Below are 21,119 nucleotides of genomic sequence, written 5' to 3'. Positions count from 1 at the left end.
TCTCCCTCCGTCTCTCTCCCCCCCCCCCCCCCTTCCCTCCCTCCTTCCCTCCCTCCCTCCCTCCTCTCGCTTTTCCCTTCCCTTCCCTTCCCTCCCTTTCATGCCACCCCTCGCAGCCGCCCATTGTTGCTGTCGGGCGCTGGCAGCCGGGGGCAGTTGTGGCAGGGGAGCGGGCGGCGGAGGAGCCGGCGCCGGTTGCTAGGTAAGGACCGCCTTCCCCTCCTCTCCCAGGCCTGCGTGCACTTGCAAGGGCGAGAAATGCCACAGAGCTAGCTCAGTGCCTTCTGCCTGCTTTTCCAGGAGACTGCAGAGCTGCAAGGTGAACACCACCACCACCACCACCAGCACCACCACATCGGCGGCTCCCCGAGGCTGGCTTCCCACCCTGCGCAGGGTAAGCTGCTCCCCCACCGCCTTCCCCGCTCCCCCTTGACGTGCACCAGCATTTCGCGTTTGTGTACCGCTACGATGGCGTGAGCGGCGAGTAATTACCAAGTAGGAAAATTAAGTTTCAGAAACTACGTGGGTATTGGCAAATTGGCTGGCGTCTGCCTATTAATTTATTATTAACCAGTAGTACCAGTTATCAGCCCGACGAGGTTTAGGCTCATTCAGGATGATTGCTTGCTAGCTATTAGGGATGTGATATACTAATATTTGCTATTGTTGCTGTTTTTTAGGTTCTCTTCTCCCTCTCTATGAAGTCTGCCCCTCCCTTCGCTAGTCTGTTTAAAAGCAGCAAGCTTCATTTTCTTAGCAGACAAAGGTCGATCACAGCTTTTATTTCTGAATGCAAATGTTCTAGGACTTGTGCCAGTCTTGCCTTCATTGATTACAATATAGCTTCTTTCTTGAATGGCATTCCCCCTTCCAGTTAAAAAAAAAAAATAGGAAGAAGCTCAAGAAAAGAAACAAAGTTGGGTGGTGCAAGTTTTATATTTATTGAATATTTCATTACATTTGAAACATTATTAAACATCCCTGTGCAGAGCAGTTCTAACACAGATGCCTACAAGTATGTAGGGTTTTATGCCATTTGTGTGTGTTACACAGGAGGGTACGTGTTTGCATTTCTCAACCAGAATTTTTTAAGGTAACTGTGTGATGATCTTCAGTAATTGTATCTCATTACAATTACGTTTCCTGATTGTCTTAGCAGTGTGAATTTGGACATAAATATTTTCAGGGTTTGTCTTTAAATTTTAGAATACCTGGAATTGTTCAGGATTAGTTTACAATTACCATTTTTATCTTATATTTTTAAAATACTATTTTTCATGGCCTTTAAAGGTCCGTAAGTGCCATAAGTGTATTTTCTTCTTTATCTTACGTGCGCGTACGGGCACATGCTCGTGCACACTCCCACTCTCTTTCTCTTGCTCTTTGGGTGTTAATGAAGGAATTTATTTTAAGTATAATACTTAAATGTTAGAGTAATGCCGTTTATAGTTCAAAGTAGCATGTGGATGTAGATGCACTGAGTTAGGCACAATTTGGCAGATGGTTATACACTTAAGATTTATTACTACTATGAAATTGCCAGACCTATTATAATACTTACTTTGTATTCTTTATATAGACAAGTGCATGTGCAAATTAAAGTATTTGGAAATAAATATATTTTAAAGACACTTTATGAGAAAAGTAGTTCTTTCATATATATTTGTAGAACAAATGCTTTCCTCGACACTGAAAAAAATGGAATGTTTATGTAGAATATTTTAATCTTTTCCCTTTAATTTTATTTATGTCCAGGAATTAAAGTAAATAACAAATCTAAATAACTTTGGGGCTTTTTTCTCTACACCCCCCCCCCCCCCTCAAAATAATTAGAAAATACCTAGTCCCTTGTACAAAAATAGTTCTAAATGCAGGCCATTGACAGCATTGTATCACAACCATCTCTGTATTGGCATTGCATTTGAACTGTTTTATGGCAACATAAACTGAAACACAACTCATAACTTTAAGTAGTAAAGCAGTATTTATTGGCCGATCACTGTAACATTCTCTACTTACTTTGAGCTTGAACTGTGTAGATTAAGAAAGGATTTTAGGAACGTATGGCTTGGTGATAGCTAAAATTAATTTCTTCGAAGTACTTTTTAGAGGCCTGTAGTAGCTGCACAGTACAATGCAAGTAAAATGTTAGTTGGGGGTTTAACTTGTAGTTGTTATAGAAGCACAAACTGCTAAACAGTCTTCACTGAGAAATTTCAGAGCACTCGGTGATGTTGCTCCTAGTGACGCTGTATATCTAAGGAGGATTTTTTTTTCTTTTTTTTTCCTTAGGTTGCAATACTTGTTGGGGTTGTTTTGTTGTGGTGGTCTAGCACTTAAAGGAATATAAGATTGCTTCTGGTGTATTAGTTCATTATTTTGTAGTGGCTTGCTAGAGATGATTGCTGTGAAAGTAAAAGAAGCAGAATTGCCTTATTACTGGTTTATTTCACAGTGAGGATTTCCTATAAGCATGCTGAAGTGAACATAGTGCATAAAGATCATGCGTACGTTAACTGAAGAGAATTAAAATCTGTTCATTAGATTGGTGAATGTCAGGTTTTAAACTTAAAATTTTTTTTAGCCTGTAACTCGAAATACAGCTGCTGATAGAAATACTCAGCTCCTCAGATGAATGCCTTCAGGAATTATGCACATGAGCTACAGCATTTATATTTTGAAACTATTTTGTGTTGGTCTACCAAGATTCTCGTACAAAATGTTTGGTGCACGGAATGAGAAATGAAAAGCATAGACAATACTTTGCTGAATTAAAAGATTTTTTTTATAGCTGGCTAGGATGAAGTTTTGCATATTTTCAGATAATAACTGAGTGAAACACAGTGAAAATAATCATAAGATGCACTGGTTTTGCTCCAAACTCAGTCTTTCTCCCTCACCCTCATCCTCCAAATGGATTTTTATCCTCCAAAAGGATATTTAAGGTGTTGCTGATAAATGAACAGTCTATTATTCTTAAACTCCCACCTATCTTGACTAAAAATATGGCTTTTACTGAATGGTACTAACACAGCGAAAGTGGGGAACGTGAGGGAAAGGTACATATGTTCTAGGCCTGTGAGTAATACAGAGTGCTCATCAGAGAGCACTGCTACATGCAAGGCAGGGAGCAGCTTGCACTGAAACAAGGGGAGCGTAGAGCGCAGCATTTTACATGGATAGGTGGGTTACGATGTGATGGTTACTTTCAGGGATAGTAAGTGGGATGTGCGACATCCTTATTCAGGCTAAACTTTTTTAAATTAACTGGAATTTTGCCTGGATGAACATTGCTGGATTTGGATCAGGTTAAGGGAGATTTTATTGTGGGTAAAGAAGAGGGAAAAGGGAGGAGGTGGAGAGGAGAAAGGGAATGAAGCAGGAGTTTTCGATGTGGGTGCAGTCCGGAGTTCTCTCTTTGTTGAATATAGAAGATAACGTAAGACTGTAAGGCTGGATTATATTTTGTATGGTTGTATTGGTACAGCACTGCCTTCTCCTAGTACGTGCTAAGTGTTCATAAACATTTTGTATCCACTAAGGATGAATACAAGGAGGACTGGAAGGAATGCCTTGTGTCATCCAGTTTTCTTTTGAGGGAAGAAAAAAAAAAAGAATAAAGATTTGGGGTGTGTGTGGTGTAATTCACAGCCGCTCAGGGTTTCAGCAGCTCCCTTGCAGGCAGAATGATTTCACTGTAATCGGCCCTCGTCCATGTGCCACAGTATTCCTGTGGTGTGATAAACCTCGGCAGGGCCTTGTACCTCCTACAGCAGCGTTCAAAGTCTCCTGTGCACATGGGCGCTCAGGGCATGGGCAGGCTTGTGATTGTGACACCTTCCCTCAAGAAAATGGAAATACATTCTAATTAGGCATTTTTCCTACTAACTGTATCAGTTGCTCTTAGCTTGAAACAGGTGCAGGTAGTCAGCCCTGCCTCCTCCTCCTCCCCCCGCAATGGCGAGTGTCGTGGAGGTCTAATATATATAACAAAGCAATACTGCCATACAGTTTTAATTTTGATTTATGGCACCTGTGCCTGTCTGAGAAGGAAAAAAAAATATTTTAGAGATATGTTTGCATGACTTTGTTTCTCAACTAAGACATACTGTAGAACATGTTTCTTCGTAGCTACATACGTGTTCATACAGCATGCATGCTTGTACAATGCATTTGATTTTCGCCAAGATAGGCATTCATTTATTCAGTGTGCATGCAGCTAGCTAGACTTACAGTTGCAGCCAGGAGACAAAAAGTTGAAATCTGTAGCCAGCTCAGTCGACATTCATAAGCAGAGTGATTCCAGTAGATATAAAATGGTGGGGTAGATGTTTTCAAGTGCACAGGCACTTTTGCAAGTCATAAGTTTATACTACTGTAAACTGTACTCGCTGTGCAATCTGTACTTGTTTATGCATTTAACTCCACGCCTGATCCACAGTAGGATGAATTCTGTTGAGTTTGATGGGCTTTGGAACAATCCCCCTCTACCTGGATATTCAGTAACATAGTATGTATGTACATTTGTGGAATCACTAATAAATCTGGCCTATAACTTCTCACTAATGAGCAAACCTGTTCGTGATTTTCTTAGGGACAATGCAGAAATTTGTCCACAGGTATTTCTGTGCTCACATAGAATATTTCAAATGTCCTCGTGACCCCAGTACTAGTAGGATTTCATTAAAAATGGACTTACTGTCTCCAGAATAGAACATAATTCTGTTCAAGATGCCTTGATTTGTAAGTGGATATGCAGGAATAAAGTGCCCAGAATCAGGCCTTTTGCAGCCTGTCTTTCCAAAAAAAAAAAAAAAAAAAAAAAACACCGTCAAATGTATGATCTCATCATTCTGAGTTGCCCTTTGTAAAAACAGTCTTTTTTTCACAGAAGATTAGTGTTACCACTTGCTTAGTAGTTGTACGCTCTTCCTTCTTGCATACATTTGAAATTTGCTATGCCGTACCTCTGGAAACAAAGGATCTGATCCAAAGGCCTCTGAAGGCGACGGGGGTTTTTCCACCGACTTCAAATGGGATTTGGATTAAGCCTATATACATAATAATTTGCAATAACGATCTGGCTGTTATAGTGGCTTTCAGGGTCTTCCACAAAACTTTTCAAAACTCTCATAAAAATTGTCCAGGAATGGTACTTTGAAAGACATGTCTAAGCATTGGTCATGTTTTATTAAAAAAAAAGGGGGGGGGGGGGGGGGGGCACCTCCAAAGAGCTTCATCTCACTGATGCTCCATATGAGAGTTTTATGAACTAAAATAAAGAGTGAACGCTGGTTCCATATTTGCTATGTAGTTGGTGCATTACCTTATGCATTCTTTATTTAAATTAGGGCAGTATTTTTGGAAAGAGTCTATAGATTTAAGATGGCAGTGTACTGCTTATTTATTTTTACGCACATAAGTTTAAATTAACCTCAACTGTTGTATCCTGTTATCTGCCAAAGAAAACATTTAGCTCCTGTCCAGTCTCTCTGGAGTTTCAAACTGATTTGCTCTTTTTAAACTTGTTAAAACACAAACAGAAAAGTAAACTTATTTGGATGAAAATTTTGCAAAGAGGAAGGAAGAAGAGCTGAGGAAAAATTATTTTATTACTATAATAACCAATATACCTTTATTAAATATTAATTAAGTAGTAATTTTCTGTAGCCTTTGATGGATTGTGTTTGAATTGCTGACTGATATTTTGTAACACTTAAAATCTGAAGGTACACTTAGCATATTGCCCTTGTATTCAGATACCTGAATACAGATATGTTTACTGTGGCATTCATTCAGCTCCTGAAATTCTTTTGTCAATGAAAGCAGACATTTCCAGAAGGCGAAGGCAGCTTCAGTTTTAATAATGGAAGAGAACACGTGGTTTTATAACTGCAGACACAAATATTTTTAGAATACCAAATTAGAAAAAATACCATTGTTTGAAAGTGGTCTTGTTTCCTTTATTGTCCTCTGGTGTTCTTTTTTTTTTTTCTTGTTTTAGGTAATTTCAAAAATAGAAAATACACTGGAAATAGTTGATCTCAGGAGCTAGAAAACAAGAAGCAGCACCATCAAGTCTATTTATTTTAATGCTAGAGGGGGCAGGCAGTGGCACTGAGTAGCTTAAATACGTGATAGCGTTTTTGTGTTTTACAACCATAGTAGGCCAAGATACTTCACACTGAAGTTAATTCATCAGAGGGAGAGGTCAGTTTGGGGTTTCCGTAAAGGTGACACACTTAATACTGATTTTTCAACAGAAGTTATATTATTCTTTCTAATACGTTGTTCACAGTAACTGGTCTTACAGAACTGCAGTAGACAGGTGATAGAAAAGACTTTGTTCTGGCCAGAAGATAAAGCTGTAGAAGAATTAATTTACATTTTCATCTGCAAAATGTGATAACTAGGAAGAAGGTAGACATGTTTACAGTGTTGTAGATGGACAGTTACTTGTTTCAGTTTAGGAAGTACTGTGCTGGTGAACAGAAAGCTTTGACATTGACTTTTAAATGCATCAGTGATCTTTTCAGAATTAGTCTTCCTTTTTATTGGAACTCACTGTGCAAAAGGGTATGGAAGCTATTTGATTGCATTCAAGAGATTTTGATCACTTTATTTGTTTTGTTACCCATACACAAAAAGCTGTGGTATATTTACTTCTACATTTGTATATACAGCAAGTATTATTTTCAAAAGATTTTGGTCTTTGATATATCATTCTTTTTTCTCTCTCTTTTTTTTTTTTTGTATTTATTTTTCTCTCTGGTTGCAGATTCTTTTTTTAAAAAGGAGAGTTCTCATTATATTTTTGCTACCTTTGGCAGATGAGATGTATTGTCTTACTTGTCTATAGGAAACAAAATAGTATATCTAGTCCTGAGGCAGTGGAAGGTCTCCCACAGGTATCAGAGAGTTTGGGATTATACTCTCAAGCCAAAGTACCACTAAATTAAAAACCTTATACAGGAAGCCTGAACTCTTAAAGTGTATTTAAAGAACGCTGCACTCTGTGTGTAGCAGACCTTATGGACTTACGAAGTTAGCTTTTTACCTTCTTACTTTGTCTACTTTAAACCAAGGAGTGTTGACAGTCTTACTTTCTTGTTCTAAGGGACACAGCACTGGTATTCTCCATACTCCAGCATGCATTTATGAATTGCAGGGTGTGTGGGAGGGAATTGATCCCAAAATGGATGGAAACTCTGTTACAGGCCCAAAGGGTATGCATGTATAAATTTTGCTGCAGGGGTTCATCATGGGGTTTGGTTTTGTTTTTAATGCAGTGTGAAATATAGAGATTTTTTGGTTGCTTAGTTATTACGTGAATAAATCATTTACATTTTAAAATCTATTTTTATTAGTAACCATTTTTTTAAAATAGTTTTCCAACTCAGTCTGTTATGAAGATAGTTACCAGGTTTTAATTGAAGGTTATACATTTCTCATTCTATAATTATTATAGAAGGAGGAATTAACATGATCACATGGAAATTTTGTTTCTTAAATGGAGATTTACATTGATGGATTGAAGGTTTAAGGTGCAGATTTACATTTAAATTACATATTACATGACATTTACATTTTAAATTATACTAAACCAATTATTTCTACTGTCTCCTTGGTGCCTTCTGAATGTCTCTATAAAATTATTTCATTTAAAGTATAACCCACTCTACTAGATACATATATGTATGTTTCACATATGAGGTAAGCGTATTTTTTGTATGGATGCATTCCTATTTGGTGTAAATAAAAATGAGGTTAAACATGTAATATTCACGTGCACACATTTAAGATGCTGTTTAGTACTTTGTTTAGAGTGGCAATTACTTTCTTCTCTGTAACACAAAATGCTCTCAGGGGGTGGGGGTGGTGAACAGGATAAAAATGGGTAACCATCAGGCGCTTGTATTTTTTGCTCCAAAATGTTTTCAGGAGTCAAAACTTAAACTTAAGGCAAACAGCTAGGGAAGTGCTTGGCGGCAGATACAGCCAGCTGGGAACAAGGTGGTCTACACTTTCTAGAAATAGGGGATTGATCCGTGAGAGGGAAGCAAGCTGCAAGGTGGTTGTACCTGTTGTAAAGAGCAGGCCAGTGTGGCAGTCAGAAGTGACAACAATATGGTTATAACTTTCTGAGGATACTTTCACGCTTATGGAAGGTACCGTACATACACATCTGTACTTGCTGGTGAATATTTCTTCAGCCTGTAACACTGCAGTCCACATCTTGCCATCAGTTTTAGTGAGTTCGAAGGAACTTAAAGTATGAGTGTAATTCTCTTCCCAAAATAGATTTCTTTACGCTGTCAGTTGGATATGGCTGTTTTGCACCCATATAAGGTTCTGGGTTGGACACAGAAGCACTAAAATTCCATTATTGTTAAAATAATTGCGGCAAGCCTTTCAACTTTTGATGCCTGCCGAGCTGAATACATGAAAGTATACACTTGCTTGGTGGTGGATTGAACTTCAGGTGGAAAAGGAGGGTGAGTGAGCCAGTATCAAATCCCCACATTTTGAAACTTTACTTGTCATCAGTATGTTCCTCCTGAGTTACAATGTAACCTAAAATACAGATTAACTGAATGTTCAGCAGGAAGAGCTAACAAGCTTTCATGAAGATGAATCTGTGAAAAACCTGGCCTGTGTCTTAACTGTGTAAATTAGTTTTAAGGTCGCAAATAGTGGGAGAACAAATAGAAAAGTCTTGCAATTCACTTAACATCAAGAAATCAAGCTGAAAAATTACTTGCTAGTGCACTTTCAGACTGTTACAGCTCAGTGTGAGCATTTTTGAAAAACACTTCCAATGAAAAGGTTTATCCAGGTGATCAATAGCTGTGTTTCACATTACTGTCTAGTGGGCATTACTTCTAATGGCAATTAAAAAAATAAAGCCATTCTTCACAGAGTGAATTTCATCTCTTTGCAGATGACTAATTCAAGGCCTACATAGAGTTTAAGTCCCACTCAAACGATACAGCTTTTTTCTGTCCTTTATGTACCAGGAGGTACGACTACTGTAGAAGCCACTGGGAGAAATACTGGGTACAAAGAATAATTTTTATTGTGCCATTGAAATCAGTGGGGTTAACTCTTTCTGATCAAAATAGTCTGTAGTCCTGAGAGTTTTATCTAGTCACTTTTCTATCCTTTAACATAATATCCTTTAATCTGTAAAATATGCATCTTAGACATGCTGTTGTCTAGAAATTAGACCTTGATGAAGTATTGATATGTGGGAGTGGTGGTGCTCTTGTCTGGAAAAATGAGTTAAGAAGTTGGGAGATTCTTTTACACTCAGCCTTGGGTGTAACAGTAAGAGCCTCTTCCAGTTTCCTCTTCCATCTCTGCCTCAGCACCTCCCCTTGTGAGTTGGAGGTAACCCTGACGTTGCTCGTGGGATTTCTTCTGTGAGAAACAGTTATTGTCTGAATAAACCACGTATAACATACACGTGGAGAACACTGAGCTGAGAAGGGAAAAGTTGTGGACTGTTTTGAAATGCAATGCCTACAGAATTTGAGGGGTTAAATACTGCTTTGTGCAAGAACGCATCTCATAGTCTGGATCTGTGTTGCAGCTGCTATTCCAAGTCTTTGACTTCCTTTGAATGGAGACTTTCACTCATAGCTTTAGGAGGCAACTCCTCTGCCTTGCAAGATTTGGTAGCATTCTTTACCGAAGTGGAAGGTTATGTGCTCTCTTGCTTACCTGCCATGAGGTATGTTTCATCACCACCATCTTGTAAATTAGTCGCTCTGTTTTATGCATTCATAAGTAATAGCAGAGATTGCACGACACACAGCACCTGCATGGATATAACCCAAATCGAAGTCTAAGTCCGATCAGAACAGCTCAACAGAAAGATGCTGTGAAATTGCCTGGTCTGTTGCCCTTCCAGTTTAGGATTCTGCTGTACAAATAATTAAAATCCAGTATGTTGATAGTATCTTAAGATTGTGTGGGGAAGTTAATTAGATCATTGACTAAAAAACAAAAAAAAAAACCCCAAACCCGAACCCCTCAAGCCTTCATAGAATACTAAACAAGGACCATGGTAACTAAAACTTACAGATGATAAAATTTTATGTGCTCCTTGCAGGATAGAAAACGGGGAGGGAACTTTTTAAAATAATGACACTGATATGTTTTAAATCTTCTGTTTGCTGACTCTTTTTTGTCTGATTATTCCATTCTTTTTATCCTCCTGATTGCGTGAATGTAGGTGAGTTTACAATTTATTTCTTTTTACAGCAACCGATCCTCTGTATTAAGAGTTTAGTTTCTACAAGACACGCTAGTGTGCCTGGTTCGTGCAGCATTGGCATTGTGTAGCAAATTACAGTCAGCTCAAGTGAGCAGGCTTTCTCCGTCGCCCTGTCTACAATTTTCGTTCTCATCAAGGGCACAGCTACACTGGAGAGTGCCCCAGACACACACGTGATGCACAGAGTTGGGAAGCAGACGAGGATTTGACCGAGTGCAGAGAGCCACACTGGTTCCACCATGTGGACAGCTTCAAGCCAGCTAAAAGCTGTACTGACTGTTTCGGTTACTGCAGAAGGCTGTGTTTTAACGGGTACTGTAAAAACTGTTTGGGTGGGTGTGTCGTGTCCCCCCCTCCCAAATTTTTAATAAGCGTACCTGTGAGAATCAAATCATGCAGATTCTTATGCATAGGGCTTACTTTTGCAGCCACCCACTGGTAGTTCCAGACTGTGTAGCTTCCATGTCCTCTCCCCCCTCCTCCTGCTTCCCCTCTCCTCTTACCTGCAGCTGCTAAGGGCTGTGTGAAAAACAGTGCTTTGAACCAGAAGTGAAAATACAGGAGTCCTACAGCCAGAGATTTCTGAAATGTTTCCTAGTAATCCTCTGCCCAATTTAGGAGCTTTATAGCCTGGTTATTAATGGTGCTGAAAATCTTTGGGTGAGTGCTGCTGGGCTCCATGTATGTTCTAGTGCTTGTATTTAGGTGTCTCCAGATGGTTTGTGAGTGCTTCTGGTAACCAGTCATCTTATATTCTAGTTACCTGCAGTATGAGAACACTTCCAGTTCAAGCTGTATGTAGGCATCCTGAGCACCAAGGAGTGTAAGCTGGCCAGGGTAGGCAGTTTCTTTCTTCAGTTTACAGTATCATTTGAGATTAAATGGGAGAAACTAGTGTGATCAACCTGAGGATTAAAAGAGAAGGGACAAAGGTTCTAGTTTGGACAGTTAAGTTGAGCAGGGTTTGTAACTACCTAAATGGAGTATATGCTGCAGTTTTTTCATGCGGTTTGCACAAGATTTCAAAACTTCTGTTTTATTTTTGGGTTTTCACCACTCCTTCTTTATTCTTCAGGTCAATGCCCATCCAGTCTCCAAAATTACTGGTAGGCAAGGCTATGGTTGTAGGAATTGTTTTGGCTTGTGCCTCTCCTCTGTAGTCAGTACCTGTTTTTGGCTGATGCTCAGATCAGAGAAGACAAAATGAGAAGTCCCCCTTTCCTTCAGCTCGGCAGATGGTATGCTCAAAATGATGAGCAAGTTACAGCAAACTGAAGCAAAGACCTGGGAACTCGTTGTGTCACAGACAAACTGACACGTTTTGAATGCGCTTTTTGAAAATGGGTGTTGATTGCCCTGGGAGTTTGTCAGAGATGATGAGATCTGCAAGTCCGCTGGAAATTAGCAATAAAATCAATAGTAAAACAATGTTTCAGTCTGTAGTCTCAGTAAGTCATTTCTTTAAATCTAACTCTTCTCCAGCCTGAAAACTTTTTTTCTGTTGGTTTTATTGAAAGACAGTATTTGAATAGTAAGTCATTGTTGCAAAGTTTTTTGTAAGAAGCCCTTCCAGTAACAAAAATCTAAACAGTTTTTTTTTCCTTTGTGTCTGATTAAAAAAAAAAAGGGGAGGGGGGGAGGAATTTTAAAAAGATACATTTTAATGCTACCTTGCAATCAGTAAAAGGTTCATCTTTAGTATGGAATATACATGTTACAGACTTTGTTTTAAATGGAAGCCAATTTTTGAGTATATATTTTATTTTATTCTTTTTCTTACTGTGGATTTTCTGCTGCAAATAATGTGGTCACTTGTACCTCTGTGACAGTTTTGCTAAAAGTAACGCCATGAGGCTTTAAACCTCTCCCTAAAAGTATCTGGGCACTGGAAAACAGTAATGACATAAAAAAAAATATTTTTTTGGAGAAACAGAGACAGAGGGGAAAAATAAAGACAGCTGGGTGAAACATGTCTTTCTTTTGATTTTAAGAGTTTATATTTTATTTTTTCTAGTAATTAAGGTGCATTTTTCTTTTTAGGAACTAAAAATGCATCATTTTGACTTCTGGTTTGAAAAAGCAGAAGCCCTAAGTTTGCATATTCTGCAAGCTTTCATTTTTTCACTACTATATTAATTTTGTGTTTGTATGTCATTTTAAATTTAAATTTTGATGTTGAAAACAATTGCTTTTGTAAATTATTCTTTAAAAAGGAGAAGAACCTGTATTTCAGTGCATTACATTTTACATAAAGTAAAAGACATGATTCCATGGCTTCTTCTGGTGAAAGAAAAGGTGCAATAGCTTCTGTAATTGCAGCATCAGACCCTGAGTAGTTGTCTCTATAGTAGCATTGCGATGGTGCAGATGTTGCCAGCACTGTAGTTTTTAGCAGGCTTCTGTTGTCTTAAAAGGTGAGAGAAGCTGCTATAAATAAATAACTATGATTGATTGTATTGTTGCTAGTGATTTTTTTGGAGTTACTACACAAGTCGGTGTGCTTTGGGTTTTTTCTTCCATCTTAAATGCTATACCATTTAGGATACCTTTATTTAATTTGTCTCATCAGTGACACAGTCTCTTCAAGAGCTCAAGCTTTAGATTAAAATGTAGTTCTCAGGCAGAAAGAAACTGCAGTAAAAGTAGTTGTACTACTAGTTCATCCTATGATTAATAGCAAGAGTTCCTTAGAAGTTAGTCTTTGATTTCCTCTGTTTAATTGTAGCCCTAAGTGAAATGGGTTTTTGATTTATAGAAAATGCAAAATTGGGTACAGAAAGTTTTAAATTACAGTAACAGTAAAAAATTTCCCACAATAATCATCCCATATTGTTTCAATTCAAAAGAGCTAAGGCTTGATTTGTGTGGGAAAGAAGCCATAGCAGCCAAGTTCCACATTTGAAACTGGGGAGAGGGGAGGATCAATTACCCTCTTTTGAGGGTATAAAAATATGCCTGAACTTCACTATGTAATAATTTTAAAATATATTCCCTCTCTGGAAGGGTGCATGCTAATTAATTAATTTAGAATAGTTTTTATGGATACCATGTAAAAGTAGAAAAATTGTGTTAGGACATGCAAGAACACTGGTAAAAAAAGCAGAGGCTTTAGGAAAAGTGGTGGCTTGTAATCATGATTGAAAATTAATCTTTTTTTCCGTAATATTTGCATTATACAAAATGGTTCAGTATATTGTTAAAGTTTTAATAACCCTAGTTTAATAACAGTAACTTTAATAACAGTAGTTTAATTCCTAAACTACTTTTTGGAAGTTCTGCATGGCTGATCTTGCTTTTGCTTCACCATGTTTATGTTGACTCTTTCTTTCCTTAAGAGTGCAGTTGAGATGTATGTTTACAGCGCTAATCCTAGATGTTGAAATTCTAGATAGTTAAAATACATTCAGTGTCATTGAAGCTATCCTGAGGGAAATGACTTCGCTTTAATTGGAGCGAGACCAAATTCTGCTCTGTTTACAGGGGTAAATGCTGAAAAGTGCTATTCTGACCCATGGAGGTTTACATCTGTGTTCCTGAGAATGAGTTTTGGTCTTTCATGTTTGTTTTTCTGTGTACCACAATACAGTTTAAAATAACCTTGAAAATAGTAATGCAGTTGTTATTTTCTTGTCTAATTTGTAGATTTTTAAAATCCTGCTTCTTCATGGTCTCTCCTCACATACAGTTTTTATTTTGGACAGACTGAGTTTACAATTTGAATATAAAATGCTGCGTCTACTCCCATTTGATTTGGCATCACCAAAATTTAAAATTTAAACATAAAGTGTAGTGTTGATCCATTTATAAGCATTTTCAAATTGTACTGCACTTCTTGGATAATTTATTGTAGTAACATTTTAAAGTCAGGTGAGCTTTGCTTTTGTGCTGTAGTCTGACAGTTTAATCAAGATACAAATTTAGAAACAAATCAGCACTGTCTTTTATATAGTGCCTCTAAATCCATGATAATTGGTACCAGACCTTGGTAAAAGAAAAGGATCGCCGTTTCACGCTACCAATACCAGTGGGTGTTGCTCCACAGCTGCATCATATAAGAAGAGAAGATGCAAGAAAAATTAAAGGATCCCCACATGCATTTTTCTGTAATATACCTTTTCCAGAGTATGAAGCTGATGGAAAATTCCCTTGAATTCAGTGTGTTAGCCTGCTGTAAATAGTGCCATATGTTCCGCACACTTTAACTCTTACCTTTTGATAGCACTGGACAGTTTTTAAGTCAGCTTTCTTTACTTTGTAGTTTTGAAACATTTAAAAAAACCTGAAAGCCTGTACTGAATAAAACCAGATCAGGGCGGGTAGAATGAAAGTGCTGCTGGTGTGTTTGCATGGTACTGGTGTAAACTGGCTGACTTTAGACTCTCTGTGAAGGCCTGTTTTGGGTAGTTTTGTCATGTCAGAACGTACCTTGCAGTGTGAGCTGCAGCGCAGGTTACATTCTTGCTGTCTCCGTGTTTTGAGGGTTTGTGCTCAGCTAGAGCATATACGAGCTATAGACTGAGGCTGTATGCTCTGGCAGCACAGATGGAGTATTCTGTCATTAGGACTGTTTGTTGCCTGTTGGAACACACAGCATATTTCTACCGTGGCATCAACAGTTTCTAAGAACTGAGGTCAAAATAAACAGGTTGCAGTTGGATACAGGAACAGTCTGGGAAACAACTTAAAATTCCCTGTTTAGGCATAAGCATATTCCTGGATACTTGGATAAAAAGGCATTTTTATAGCTAGGGCTCTTCTTAATTTATGCTAGTGTAAACAGATTAGCATAGATTTGCAGGGGTATACAGTTAGTAAGTTTTCTATGGATATTGGCATATGTAGGCAAAATTTACCTTATTTTAAATAAATAAGCAAATTTAAGCACAATAATCTTGCACTATTTCTCCTACTATTTGTAGTACTTTAGCAAAGTGAAAGTGATGTCATCATGCACATTTAAAAAATACGTATTTTAATGAGGCTTCAGTCTCCTCCGCAAGCGAGGATGTCACTAATTGCACCAGTGTATGCTGTCCCTTTGAAGTCGATAGGATGCTTTACAGGAGTGAAGCCCCAGTGCTGACAGACAAGCTCTGGCAAACCTCCTTGAAGTGGTTTGAGTTGCTACTGCCCCAAACTCCCTGCTCCACCCTTTCACTGGGGATTACCGATTCCTCCGTAGAATCTGCAGAAGGGAACGTGTACCCACACTTTAGCTGCTTCATTGCAAAACCCACAGGTTCAGCTCAAACCCTCCAAAACGCATCAGTTTCTGCTAAGCTGCTGCAGTGTACCTTAGGTCTATGTTTGCTGATTCAGCATGGAGAGTCATAATCTCCAGCAGCTAGGTGGAGCAGACCACTGAGAAAAGTGACTTCAGTGTCTGAGGGCAACATTCACCAGAGCTCAAATGTCACTGTCCCTTCCATCATGGGTAAGTACGTACAGGATCAACCCATATATAGACTCAAATTCCAGGTGAAATCCTGGCCCCAGAAAGGTGAGCGGAGTTTTAGCCAGGGGTATCAATGAAATCAGGAGTTTAACTGTAGTGTTTAAAAAGCCAGCAAATTTTAGCAGAACAGGACAAAGACTTGTGATGATTTTGGTTTGAGTAGAGATGTAGATTTGCTTCCTGACGGAATCAGCAACAGTCACTTCGAAAGGTTTACTCATATTTACCTAGTCACAGTTCATTTATAGCTATAATGTAACTCTCTTCTGTTTATTGAACTGCAAACACATAAATGCATAGCGAGCTGCTAGAAGTTAGAAAATGTTCTCATGGGATTTTTTTTTCTGGTGGGAGGGTTAAATGTAGTTCGAGTTTCAGTGGTTAAAGTTAAAAAACAAAGTTGTTTTTTGCTTTTTCAGAAATGAAACACTGTTGAGCTTTATGGCATGCATAATAGTAAATAACTAATATGGATATGTATAATGGCAGTAGTGAAAAGAGGTGTCAAGAATTAAGAAAATTTATAAGACTAATATTGAAAGAAGTGTTCAATTCTTTAAAAGAAAAGAGTGAGAAAGAAAGCTTCCCCAAATTCTTCATTGCTACCAGTTTACTGCAGTTGCCATTCTTACTTCCCATGTCATGAGGAGTCAGTGGTCCATATTACAACCAGAGTAATAATGTTACCATCCCTTCTTACCTTCTGTATGCTTCTTCCTTCCACTACAGTGACAGGGAGAGAGTACTCCTAGAAAACTTTTTTTTGTGGGCCAATCTTTTTGTCTTCACCAGGTTTTCTTTGTTCTGGTTGCTCTTCTCTGTATACCCCTACACACAGTACGTACGTAGTAAGTTTTTTTCCATCCTTTAAATGACATGTCTTGTATATCCTTCTTCAGTCTAATCCATCATCTCTTTCATACATACAAACAGCTTCTCCAAGTCTTAAGCTCTTTGCTGACTGTGGTGCAGCTGGGAACAGTGCCCCCCCCCCCCCCCCCCCCCCCCCAAGTTGGCTCTTGGAGCCCACCGCAGATGGTCTGTACCTCATACATAATAAAGATATTTTTTTTTCCTTCTGCAGCAAGTTTCTATGAATGTAAGAGGCAGACGCTCTGGCAAGCTTAGACCTGTGTTTTTATATTTTTTCCAAAGTGAGCCTTGGGGGACTTGTTTGCCATAGTTTGGAACCCCTTAATAGCTCATGGAGCTCAGTAATATCTTGGTGCCAGAAGCAGGAACCTGACTTGATTTTTTTCTTAAAGAAAATTATATACATTAGTAAAGTGAAGTTAGGGCACAGCTGGACAAGGAAAAGAAATTGAGCAAAAGCACTCCAAGAACTGATGGAAATCAGTTGCTTTAGGAAGGTGGTCTTCAAATAAAAGTGTAGCAGCGTTGTACTAACAGTGTTTTAGAAGTGCTTTGGGCTGGCCTGTTATAACTGTATTTCTTACTACTCCTAGTAAATTTTTTTTCAGTGAGTTCACTCTGCACTGTTTTCAGACTTGAATAATACAATCAGTGTACCAAAATGTACCCAGGACCTCATGTAACAGCCAGATGATGAACATGTGAAAAAAATGTCAGATTGTTGAAGTTCTAGGTAGCTCAACACTTACTTCTCAGTTCCTTCATATATTGTTGAATCTATGTTGTTATGCTCTGTGTTATAGTAGTTACAAAAACAGGTACATGTGTGGAGATCAGTTTCATGGGTCTTGCTGTGCATGTGCTTTGATTTTCTGTTAGGTGTGGAAGCTGCCTGCCTGTATAGGGCTGTTCTTGATACCCATGGTATGCTTTTGGATCTCAAAATGTAGAAGATACGCAGGAGAAAAATAATGGAAATACATTTACACCAGCAGTTTTAGCAGCTGATTTGCCCCCATGAGAAAGGATATGTCAAGGTCAGATATGGAGTTGTATTTTTTGAAAAGATGAGGGGAAAATGTCCTGAGTTTAATTTTGTTCATGATGAGGAAAAAAATTTACAAGGTATTTTTTTGTTCCCTCTCTGTTTTGCATGATGTTACCATAGGAGGGTTACTCATTAGATAGTAACAATTACAGTTCAAAATCAACTCATGGCTTTCAGAGTATCTGCTAATATACTTTGGCTTTCAAGTGCCTGAAGCTGATGGCTCTTCAAGAAAAAAACAACACTAGTGTTAGATAAGACACTTGTGAGGTCTGAAGAGTGTCATGGTGAGGGCTCCAGAAGTGAACAGAGCAAACCAAGCTTCGTGAGAAAAGCCTAGCTCCAGAAAGCATGCCACTTCAGCAGCAATGATCAACAACACAGAATGATCATAGGCTCATATCTCCAGTTGGAGAGGACCTCAGGAGGCATCTAGTCCAACCTCCTGCTCCAGGCAGGGTCAGCTGTGACATCAGGCCAGGTTGATGAAAGTTTCATCCAGCTGGGTCATGGTGGCCTCCTGCCATGGAGGCTGTGCAGCCTGCTTGACTGACCTCATGGCAGAAAATTTTTCCTTATTTCCAGACTGAACTTCTCATATTTCAACTTCTGTCTGTTGTGTCTTGTTCTCCCACCACACCCCACTGTGAACACCTTCTCAATAACCTCCCCTGAGGTACAAAAGGCTGTTGGCCAGAGCCTCTCCTTCTCCAGGCTGGGTGGGCGCAGTCCCCTCAGCCCCCTCTCACAGGGCTCATGCCCCAGCCCCTGCGCTGCCCCGTGGGGCCTCCACCTTCACCTGCCTTGGTGGCACTCAGCCAGCTGAGGGGTGACACAGAAGGCCTGGCTGGCTGGGGCGGTCACACGCAGATCCATGAAATGGTGGTAGCCAGGACAGGCTTCGTGGCTGCTCCCTCCAAGCCGCCTGAGGCATGCAGGTGTTCTTGCTGATGCTCAGCTAGAGGCATTGCCCCCAGCTGATGCTGTTGGCTGGCCTAGCCTTGGCCTTTACAGCAGGTTCCAGGGTTAGTAGTGTTGCATTACTAATTTCAGGTATTAATTCAGAAAAATATCAGCCTGGATTCAGTATATGACGTAGTTTAAATGCTGTAAGATGTTAAAACACTGTAGAGTTTTACTGAGCTGGGTGGTTTTTGAGCTGCTGGGATACATGCTGTAAGCAAAAAACATGAGCGTTAGAGATATACTTAGTCTTAAAGATTGATAAGTGCTTTGTAATTGCATAACTGCAGGAGCCAAAGCTTGAAGAACAATGCTAAATGTCATGAAATTTGTGATTTGATTTTAAAATTAAGCAACACTGATCAGATCAAGAGTCTATTGCTTTTGTAAAGCAAATGTTCCTCTGAGAAGGGTTTTTTCAAATAGTGAACCATGTCTGTAAAGTTCAGAAATGATAGCTGCTATTGTGTGCTCATCTGCTTGGCACTGTAATTAAAGTATACACTAATGCTCTTAAGACGTGCATTTAAAAGTATGGATTGAAATTAATCACGCTGCCACTATATAAATTGCTTGCTGAGTACAACAACATATATGTTGCTATAGAAAGTTGTATGTTTGTGTATTTTACATGGGTACAGTAACACGTAGTATTTCACATATTTAATTTTATTACATATAGTTTCAATATAAACAACACATTTAATTTTATTAAATATACATAGGGTTCTAATTACATATTTAACCTGTCTGGGACAAGTATTTTTAAAGGTAACTCCCGCACTGTATTAACCACTAAAAATTAAATTGTCAGAATGCTAGAATACCGCTCAAGGAGCCTTCGAGCTGTCCACAAGCATCTATGTGAGCAGGGCAACAGGAATTCCTGTCTCTGCAAGATTTGAATCATCCAAGATGACTAGTTTCCACATACATACTGCAGATGGGGATGAGTCTCTCACAGCACACCAGGCTTGGCCCCTCTCTTGCCAACTGTAGAACGGATTTTTGCCGAGAGACGAGCTTTGTGGAGGAAGCCCTTCTCTAGTTAAAAAGCGTGATAATTCTTCAGCCATTAATTAGTTTTATCTTAGATTTAAGCTTGCGACTTTTATTCCGTCTCTGCCTTCCTGAAGGCTGCACAGTGTCCTTGAGAAATCTCCAGTGTGAATCTGCAGGCTGTGAGGTAGTGCCACTGTCTTGTAACATGGTTACTCTTCATTCTAGAAAACCTTTGTAATAAATAATCTGCAAGACATTTGAGAAACCGTTAATGTTACTCCTATACTGGACAATTCATCAGATCAAGTTTACTCTGTTATTTTACAGACTACGTGACTTGTAAGTCAAAAAGCAGGTGTCTGTCCTTTTCACATCACTGAAATGCATGCAGCGTACAGTTCAAAACAATACTGCTGTCCTGCTTTACAATGCAGATACCTTCTTTTCTTTTACAGTCTGTCTCACTGTATAGAGAGCAGTTGGAAGTACATGTGCTCACTGCTTGATCTGTTGCTTTTTCTTCATGGTACAGTGCAGTCCTGACAAAGACTGTCGTTCTGTGCAGTGCGATCACGAAGCTAATGGATTAAGATAGAGAAGTATCTAGCAGCGTGTTGATAAAAAGGACACAAAAGGAATAAAATTGTTGTATGGGGAATTGTTTGGGAATTGCCGCCTTTGCGAAGTTAAAATTTATGCACTAAAAATGTCTTGTTCTTCCCTGCCTACACTGTGATACAGGACCCAATTTTTGAAAATGGATGTTTCTGTAAAATTGATTTAAACTCACTTCTGTACATACTTCTTTGTATGTTTTGAGTTCTAAATGAAATGTTCAGGCAGCCTTTCTTTTACACCTAATATTGATGATCCTGCCCAAGAGTTACAAAAGCAGAAAGAAGAACACCCTAACAGACATTTACTGCCTTTAGTTGATACATATTTAACATGTTTCTGCATGGTGAAAGATTTTTTTCTTTTTTTTTTCAGTGTATCAGCCTGGATGTAGTCTCCCGGTACAGAGTGTAAAATTTGCAGCAGAAGTACAGTTTAGCACTGAAAAAGCTCTTCGTCATCTGAACCATCATTCAAAATGCAGGATGAAAGTAGCCAAATAGAAGTTTTCTATCACATTGTCTGGAGGATTCCCAGAACATTCTTCGGAAACCTGGGGTAAGATTAAAAAAAAGGACAACTTAGTTGTAAAGTAGAAGCTGATACAAAGTGTGAAAGTATAATTCTAGGGCTGAGAAGATACTGTTTGCGCATTGACCTTTATGCTGAAACATCTATAGGAGCAATTCCATGTAAGAAAATTTCAGTGCAGTATTTGTTCAAATAATGGAAAAAGAAACAACAATAAGCTTAAATAAGCCAGGATTATATGTATATATATTTGAAGAAATGGGCTACTGTTTAAAAATGAAAGCATATGTTATGTTTTCTTTATTCTTTTGGTAATATATATCAAAGTACAGAAATGTTTAATTACGAAAAAT

At 38.7% G+C, this 21,119-nt stretch overlaps 1 long non-coding RNA gene across 1 annotated transcript in view; it reads left to right on the top strand.

The window, feature by feature from the left end:
* LOC308066284 overlaps window positions 1–21,119 on the top strand; it is a 128,433-nt gene that overhangs the window by 26,545 nt on the left and 80,769 nt on the right. Inside the window, exon 2 of the long non-coding RNA XR_013929117.1 lies at window positions 301–21,119. This exon is cut by the window's right edge and continues 38,063 nt beyond it. This is a non-coding gene — a long non-coding RNA (uncharacterized lncRNA). The remainder of the gene's footprint in view (window positions 1–300) is intronic.

Source organism: Falco punctatus (genome assembly GCF_963210335.1).
Source record: "Falco punctatus genome assembly, chromosome: 6".
Lineage (NCBI taxonomy): Eukaryota > Metazoa > Chordata > Aves > Falconiformes > Falconidae > Falco > Falco punctatus.
This window is presented reverse-complemented; position numbering and strand designations above follow the sequence as displayed.